This window comes from Phacochoerus africanus, chromosome 5 (assembly GCF_016906955.1).
Source record: "Phacochoerus africanus isolate WHEZ1 chromosome 5, ROS_Pafr_v1, whole genome shotgun sequence".
NCBI lineage: Eukaryota > Metazoa > Chordata > Mammalia > Artiodactyla > Suidae > Phacochoerus > Phacochoerus africanus.
This window is the reverse complement of record NC_062548.1, coordinates 43092703-43101548: the sequence shown is the minus strand read 5'-3', so window position 1 is coordinate 43101548 and position 8846 is coordinate 43092703. Positions and strand designations below refer to the sequence as shown.

The window sequence follows — 8846 nt, the reverse complement described above, 5'->3', positions numbered from 1 at the left end:
TAAGTGGGGCTCTAAAAAGCAAAAAACAAAATAAAAATAAAATATAATGTATCAGGAGTGTAGCAAAGAGATTCCGTTTTGTAGATACAGATGCAAAGATACAAATTCTTTTTCAGATTCGTTTTCATTGTAGGTGATTACAAGATATCGAGTATGGTTTTCTAGTCTATACAGCAGGTCCTTGTTATCTATTTTATATACAATAGTTGTGGATCTGTTAATCCCAAGTCCCCAATTCCTCCTTCTCCGCCTTGACTGCCCTCCTGGCCGCTCGCCTGTTCTGCTCTCTAGTTGGTTCTCTATGTGTGTTTTGCTCTCCCAACTAGACTAAAATACCAGCTTCCTGATTCCTTGAGAACACAGCTGGGAGCATCCTGTATCCTATCCCAGCCAGTGGGAGGTGGGCACACATCAGGCACCAAACGCTTTTTTTTTTTTTTTTTGGTCTTTTTAGGGCTGCACCTGAGGCATATGGAGGTTCCCAGGCTAGGGGTTGAATCGGAGCTGTAGCTGCCAGCCTACACTACAGCCACAGCAACACCATATCCGAGCCACGTCTGTGACCTACACCACAGCTCCTGGCAACACCGGATCCTTAAGCCACTGAGTGAGGCCAGAGATTGAACCTGTGTCCTCATGGTTGCTGGTCAGATTCGTTTCCGCTGCACCACAATGGGAACTCCCCAGACACCTCTTTGTTGACAGGTTACTGAGGTCTATGGGCCCAAGAATCACGAGATGACAGTTTCACAGACCAGGAGAGTAGGAACAGGCAGCAGTGTGACCCTGGCCTGGGATAACAGTGGCGGGACTAGGGAGAGACATGAACTTCAGGTTTTAGGATTACATTTGATAAACCTGAGCTAAATTTAAATCTCGGGGCTCAGATTCTCTGGGTCACTCTGTGGGACTGCCCTGTGTTTCACCTTCTGCTCTTTCTTCGACTAAGGTCCCTTTAATCAGTTTTTCTAGTTCCTGCTTATCCACCTCTTCCAGTGGGATGGGCCGTCTCAATCCTTCCTCTCGCAAAGAGCCAGGGTGGCAGAGTCGCCATTGCCAGCCTGGAGCCCCGCAGTCCAAGGCCAGAGTCAGGGCCGGAGATGGGGGTGGGAAGGACCCCAAGGCAGGGTAGCGCCTTCCACCAGTCCAGTCTCATCGGAAGTGCTGGGCGGACAAAACCAACAAACAGGGACACTGGATAAGGTCAAAATCCACACAGGTCATAGCCCCATGCACCCCAGGGGCTGGAGCCGGGGAAGGATTGGCAAACAACCCAGGGGATCGACTAGGAGCAGGGTGGGGCAGGTGCACCCAGGACCAGAAGCCAGATGGGTTCAGGGCAGAGAACTTCCACTGGGGATTATCGTGTCTAACCCTCCTTACCAACCCCACAGCTGAGGTCCCAAACCGCCCTCCTGTGACCGTGTAACCCACTCCCGCCCAGGGTCTCTCTTCATCTTTGACGCATCTGATCCATCCTCCAGGCTCCTGGCAGAGGGGTCGTTCTGCCACAGTCGGCTCCAGTCGCCCCTTCACCTTCGGGACAAGGTCCCCAGTTCACACGACTTAAGAAGGCCCTTCCCACCTAATCTCCTGTCTTTATCTCCCTCCTCTCCACCTGCCCTGACCTCATTCCACTGACAAAAGGCTGCACATGCTTCTCCAAAGATGCAACAGAGTGACTCCCATCAAATTCCAAGGTCCAGCTCAAGTGTCACCTCTTCAGGTAAGTGTCCCCTCCTTTCCTCTAGGAAGGACGAGTTTGCTTCTCTTCCGTGCTCCCAGAACACCTGTGTCCAGCGTTTCTGACCCTGATCTGTACTGATTTACAGGCTGAGACCCTCAGGGTAGGGACGGGTTTTGACTTCTCACAGCCCTCAGTTCACCCAGTGGGAGGCGGTGGGGAAGCAAGACATCTGCTCATGAAAAATGAGCCTCTTTCCTTGAGACACACACACAGCGAGCTCCTGGCAGAGCCCGGTTCACCTCTGGGCTGCCTGATGCCCAGGCCAGGGCTCTCCTTCCGCGGCTGCCTCTTCCGCGGTTGTCCACGCCCATCCAGCCGGAGGGCCCCTCACTGATCTGGACCGTGAAACTCGGGGGCAGCGATAGACCTTTGAGAAGCAGGAACCCAAGCCGCCATCTGCATGGGGCGCCCTCTGGGCCTCTCCCGGGGAACTGTTCCGATTCCTAAAGGCTCTGAACCCACCCGTAGGTGGGAAGAGAGCAGATGAGTCATCCCAGCCCCACTTACTTGTTCTCAGTCAAGGGCCCCAGCATCTGTCTGTCTTGAGTGATACGGAAAATGGGTGCTCTGAGCCCCCTGTGGTCCCAGGGAGGGCGGGCTGCAGTTGCAGCCAAGGTCTCCCCCACCCCCCGGCGGGGGGGCGAAGGCCTCTATCTATCGGTGCAAACATAAAGGGTCCCAGAGGGCAGGGGATGGGCTCAGGACAGCTGCAGCCCGTGATAAAGGTCAAGAGGTCAGCTCTCCATTCTTCGGGCCCCATCTGGAGAGGCAGACGTGTAGGACCTTCCACTAAGCAGCCTGTTGTCCACTGGCTGCTCTCATAAGCGTCTCCATTTCCCCAAATTCAAAGCTCCCGGAGACGACAAGGCAGCCTCCACCTCCCAGCACCCAGGCTCACCCAGGACCGTGATCACACAGCCTATTCTTGTTTGAAGCCAAGTAAGCATGTACAGTTGAGGGATGGACCGTCACTTACAAATGCTTCTCAGCCCCCAAGATGCCTTCATCGCTGGTGGCTCACTGTGCGTTAGGTCCGGTTACAAACTGGACAGATGCATATCTGATGGCAATATAACCCCTGCCCCCGGCAAAGAAGATACACTGCATATCCCAATTTACGGTGCACACAGGAGAGAATGTGACCAACGCTCTAGGGAAGAAGGCTCACCAAGGCGAGCCTGGGACACTGGAGGTGAATGGCTTTGGAGGAAGTGGCATACGAGGTGGGCTTTAGAGAGCAAGGGGGCAGGCAGTGCCATTCACGACTCAACGCAACGGATGGATGGAGCTAAAGACTCTCCTACTAAGCGAAGTATATCAGAAAGAGGAGTTCCCGTCATGGCACAGTGGTTAACGAATCCGACTAGGAACCATGAGGTTGCAGGTCCGGTACCTGCCCTTGCTCAGTGGGTTAACGATCCGGCGTTGCCGTGAGCTGTGGTGTAGGTTGCAGACGCGGCTCGGATCCCGCGTTGCTGTGGCTCTGGCGTAGGCCGGTGGCTACAGCTCCGATTCAACCCCTAGCCTGGGAACCTCCATATGCCGTGAGAGCGGCCCAAGAAATAGCAAAAAAAAAAGACAAAAAAAAAACGCTTTGGAGTTCCCGTCGTGGCGCAGTGGTTAACGAGTCCGACTAGGAACCATGAGGTTGCGGGTTCGATCCCTGCCCTTGCTCAGTGGGTTAACGATCCGGCGTTGCCGTGAGCTGTGGTGTAGGTTGCAGATGCGGCTCGGATCCCGTGTTGCTGTGGCTCTGGTGTAGGCCGGTGGCTACAGCTCCGATTCGACCCCTAGCCTGGGAACCTCCATATGCCGCGGGAGCGGCCCAAGAAATAGCAAAAAGACAAAAAAAAAATTTTAATTAAATTAAATTAAATTAAAAAAAAAAAAAAAAAGCACTAGATCCAGTGGGAGTTGCTTGTGGTGCAGTGGGCTAAGGAATCTAGTGCTGTCACTGTTGTGGCTTTTGGGCTGCTGTTGTGACGTGGGTTTCATTCCTGGCCGGGGAACTTCCACGTGCCGTGAACAGCCAAAAAACAGTACTGGGTGGAATGCTCCCCTGCCTCCGTGGGGGCACCATCAGCAGCAGGGGACTGGAGGGGGACACACAGACTGTGGGTGGCATCCAGTGTGAGGCAGATCCACGCGGAAACCCACCAGCATGGGCTGCAACAGTGCGCTCCTTGTGCCCGACCCCAGGGACACAGGCGGTGGCGCAAGGAAAAGGCTTGTCGCCAACGTACTCGATGAAGGCAAATCCCGCAGCGCCGGGGCTTATCCTGGCTGGGCAGTGAGCCAGGCCAAGCCTGGGAATTAGACCAGCGCTCCAATGCCAGCTCTGCCCTTCAGAGCTGTGTGATCTTGGCCAAGGTACCTGACCAATGTCTTGGTTTTCTGCACGGTTCCTACCTACAACTTTCCGCCAGGTAGAGAAAGAAACGAGCTAACATCCAGCAGCGTCAGATACACAGCAGGGGATCAATAGATTAGGCTGACGTGCTGGGAGGATGAAAGGCCCTGGGGGACCCTCCCAGAAGGAAGAGGCCACGAGAGAGGATTCTGAAGGGAGGGGTGGTGGAGGAGGTGGAGAAAAGAGCCCAGCGCCTCTGAGCTGAGGTTTCCGCTCCCCCACAGGCCATCTTGGGGGAGCTGGTAAACGCTCCCAGACACAGGGGTGGCGTGTTCATCCCCAGAGACGGAGGAACGCTATGCTCCAGGAGCAGCAGCAGCGCACCCAGCAGAACCCAGCTTGTGGGTGGAGCAACGTGTGGAAGTTGAGCAGGGGAGAGGCAGCACCTGGGCTCCTGCCCAGACTGGGGGGCGCGGGGGCGGGGGACCAGGACTCAAGGGGTGGCTGAGGATGGCTGCAGAAGGAGACATGTTTTTCACTCCAAAGCTGTCCTGTACTAGGAAAGGCAAAAAGTCCAAGGTTTTTCTCAGATCCATATACCTCCTGCTTTCACCTGCATTACAAGCCAGTAGGTGAGACACCCACCTGCAGGGGACTCACCTGTACAGAGGGCCTCTAGCCCCTCAGGTCCCACGAGGAAGCGGCACAGCTTAGGGCTCTTCAGACAAGTCTCATTGCATTTGGCCTCCGTGGGCTCCTCTTTTGTTCATTCATCCGGCAAACGTCCACAGAGGAACTGCCACACCCAAGATGAGATCCCAGAGCCACAGATGTCGGCTTAGCTGTCTGTACCTCCATCCCTCAGGTTGTTTCAGTGTCTTTAGCTGTCGAATGGGCGAGCAAGGTTTACGGGACGATGCGGTGAGATAATTGACCTACCTGGCATTGGACAAGTGGGAGAAGCAAGCGCGGATGTTGCGCTGGTGGTCTTTCACGTGCCCCTCCCCCCAGGTCCATTCTGCATCCTTTTCCACCGTGAGCAGCGCCCTAGAACGGCCCTGTAAGGACTAAGCCACACTCCCTTCCCCCCGACTTTCCACTGGGTTTGGTCCACGGGGAGCTAGATCAGCAGGAGGGAGAAATTGAAGACAAGGCTTTTATTCCCCCCAACTCCCTTCCCAAACCCCCGACCCAGAGTCCCAGCTCTGGGACGATGAGCTTCCACACAGCCTCCAGGCGCAGAGGTGGTAAGATCCCACCCTGATGAGCCCCAGAATAATCCACTCTCCCTACCCCTTCCCTCAAATTAGCCCACTGAAATGTGCTGTCTGTTTTCTGCTGGCCCCTGGCACACCTGCCAGAGGAGCCCGGGAACAGGTCTGGGGATCGGGGGACCTGGATTTGAGTCCCAGTTCTCCTCGCCGTCTCTGTGGCCCTGAGCTAACCTCTCCTTTCCTGGGTCTCAGCTTCCTTGTGGGTAAAGAGACCACGTGACTCTCTTGGGCTGCAGTTCCCAGCTGCTCCTGGGTTTTCTGTGATGTTAAGCCCAGGAAAAGGATGGGTCATAAAGGAGCAGAGCTTCCTCAGGCAGAGGGTGGGAGAGGCAGCTAAATCCACACCAACGCCTGTTCCAAGGCCATCACACAACTCCTTTCCAAGGATTTCCCTTTCCTCTCAAACCACCAGGGTATCAGAGGCCCGCTTGCTCTCCACCCCAAAGCAACAGCCAAGAAAATCTAGGAAATTAAAAGCAATCCCCCTCCTTTTTTTTTTTAATCAATGGCCGCATCCCCAGCACATTGAAGTTCCGCAGCCGGGGATTGAATGTGAGCCTCAGCTGAGGCAAGCGGGTATCCTTTAATCCACTGCACCTGGGGATCGAACCGCGCCTCCACACTGACCCAAGCCACCAGAGACACCGCCAGATCCTTAACCCACAGCACCACAGCAGGAACTCCCCCTTTACTTTCAGTAACCAGCTGGCCATCCCTGTTGAGCCACAGAGGGCCCTTTCCAGGTTCTCGTGTGCCCAGGGGTCTAAGCAGGAAAGGAGGGACACGCCTGATGCCCACAGAGCTGCAAGAAAGAAGCGGTGTCTCACAGCAGGTGTCCAGAGCAGAGGGAGGAAACTAAACCAGCATCCTGTCCCAAGACCCGGTCACTGGACAGGTTTCAAAGAAAAGCTAACAACTACTTGATGTGATATTACAGAATTTCTGAAGTCCTTGTTGGCTCCAGAGATTAGTGATTCTGGGAAACCCAGGAGCCACAAAAAAAGATATTCTAATAATATCACCTTCCCTGGTCCCCATATCTGAAGTTTCATCTGCCCTAAGTGCTTTTCCACCTGCGGTCACCCAGAAGTGGGAGTGAGTGAGCAAGATGAGGCTGGATTTCTGTCCTAAAGGACCAGGAGGAGAGGGCAGGGTTCCAGCTTTTCCAGCTTCTCCGAATTTCTGGCGAGGGAAGGGAGGTGCGATAACCCCCTAAAATTATCAGTTCCTGTTTTACCTGAGGGCTGACCGCAGGTGAAAACCACAACACTGTAGCTGCCAGCACCCATCTGTCGTGGACGTTCTTCACGTCCCCCAAATGCCTCCAGAAATCTGTGGCTTCACCCCACAACTCTGACCAAGTTCAAGGCCTTTCTGGGGCCCAAAGGAAAACCATGGAGACCCTGCAGGCTTCCAGCGGGCTGAGGGCGTGCCAAGCGGGCTGGGGCGGCGAGCCTGCCCCGCGGCCCGGCCTGGGGGCGGAGGCTGTGGCCCCCGCGGGTGGGAACCCAGCGGCCCGCCCGCCCCCGGCGCTGAGTCACCACAGCCGCGGCCCCGCCGAGCCCGCGAGCCCAGGAAGCGCCGTCGCGCGCCTGCGCATGCGCGATCCCGGGCGCGTTCTCGGGAGCGCGCGGCCCCGGCGGCAGCGGCGGCGGGGCGGGCTCCCGCGGGCGAGGCTCGGGGTCTGGGCTCCGCTGCCGCGCGCCGGGAGGCCTCGGGGTCGCGGTGACGAGCCCCTCAGAACATCTGTTTGTGCGTCCAGAGGCGGGCTTGAGGGACGAGGCCAGGTTCTGCCAGGCGCTCGCCTTCCCGATCCCGGGTCCAGGACTGCCCTGCTCGGGGCCTCGTTTTCCCCTGCTGGTGGCGCGGTGCCCCGGCGAAGGCTGAGGCCCCCCAGCCGCGACGCTGACCCGAGACCGGACCTGGCCACGGTGAGGCCTCAGGCCACAGCCCGGGAGGCCCCCACACTTGGAGACGGGTCTCCGCGCAGGAAGCCGCCCCTGCCCCCAACCGGGAGCCCGTCTCGCTGGGTGATCTGAGAACCGCGGCCACGGGCTAGGAGCACACAGACTTGCGTGGCCTCTTGTCCGCTGGCCCTGGTCACGAGGGCTGGAGTGATCGACACATCACAGGGATCTAGAGAAGGGACATGGATTTGGGTCTGCCCAGGGCTGGTAGGGGTCCAGGGCCCAACAGGGGCTCCTAAGTAGGGCCAGACTAAAGGGGTGGGGCCTCTTCCCGGCGCCTCCCTACTGAGCTCCAGCAAAGAGGGAGGACGGAGAGGAGATCCGTACCCGCCACCCAGCAGGCCGGCAACCGCCGGTCCCGGGGGCCGTTCCCGGGGGCACCATCGGAGGCACAGCTCTCACCTCTCCACCAGTTCTGCTGCGGCAGGAACTTCTCTGCTGCTTCACTCCTCTCTCTGTTCAGAATCTTGGAGTGGCCTCAAACCCAGGTTCCTTGGGTTTCCGCTAACTCACCTCTTCTCACCTTGATTCCTCCCCGGCTACAGAGATGCCTTCCTTTCTCTGATCCATCCCCCCACCACCACCCTGCGGGGGCACCACCCCAACCCGAACTGGCCTCTGACCTTCCAAAGCCACTCATCCCTCAAAGTGTAGCAAGAATCCCTCTCCCTTCCCAAGTGCCCTAACCCGGCTCTCTCAGTATTCCCCAGAGAGTCCTGATATTACATAAATGGATTTTCACCAAGGGAAACATTAAATGCTTAAATAAATTTATATATATATATATATATATATATGTATATATGTGTATATATATATATATATATATATATGCATTGGTCAGGCTTTTCAAATAATTACATTTGCCAATGAGAAAAAAATCCTCTGCTGGGCGGTGTATCCTCACGCATGATTCAGAAAGTGTGCTTGCTTCATCTGGGAGGACTTCCCTGGTCCCCGGGTCTCCATGCACTCCATCCCCAACGGGATTGTTAGCTCCCCTAGGACAGAGACTGTGCCTAAATAAGCACATCGAAATTCCAAGGCTTTTGAAGTTGTGGGAAAGAAATCCAGAAGTTTGGAGAAAATGGAAACATAACCAACAAAAATATTTTTGCACTCTTCACAAATGCAAAATCACATTTTATCTTATTTTATGAGTTTGGCTGCACCCAAAGCATGGGAAAGTTCCCGGGTCAGAGATCAAACCCAAGCCACTACTGTGACAACCCCAAATCCTTAACCCGCCGTGCCACCGAACTCCAAAATCCCTCTTTTTAGTATGTCAGAAAAATGTACTACCCTAATTTGGCCTAGGTTCCAAACTAAGTCATGGGACAGATTATCACAGAAAGAAGAGCAGGATATGTAGGAAATGAATTTATGCCAGTTTGTGAAGAGGAGGGGAGAGGCCTTGGGATCAGAAAGGACAGGGTCCCCAGACCCTGGGCAAGTAACCTAGCATGACCTGAAGGATGAGTCAGGCTTCGGGTAGAATTCTCGCCCTC

The 8846-nt window shown here is 55.6% G+C and overlaps 1 long non-coding RNA gene across 1 annotated transcript; it reads right to left on the bottom strand.

Annotated features, from left to right (window-relative positions):
- Window positions 1-645: 645 nt before the first annotated feature.
- LOC125126767 (uncharacterized) lies at window positions 646-6853 on the bottom strand. The gene is made up of 3 exons (XR_007134783.1): window positions 6609-6853; window positions 4758-4981; window positions 646-1164 (listed from the first exon to the last, which is right to left on the bottom strand). It is a non-coding gene; the product is annotated as an uncharacterized LOC125126767 (long non-coding RNA).
- Between the last annotated feature and the right edge of the window lie 1993 nt (window positions 6854-8846).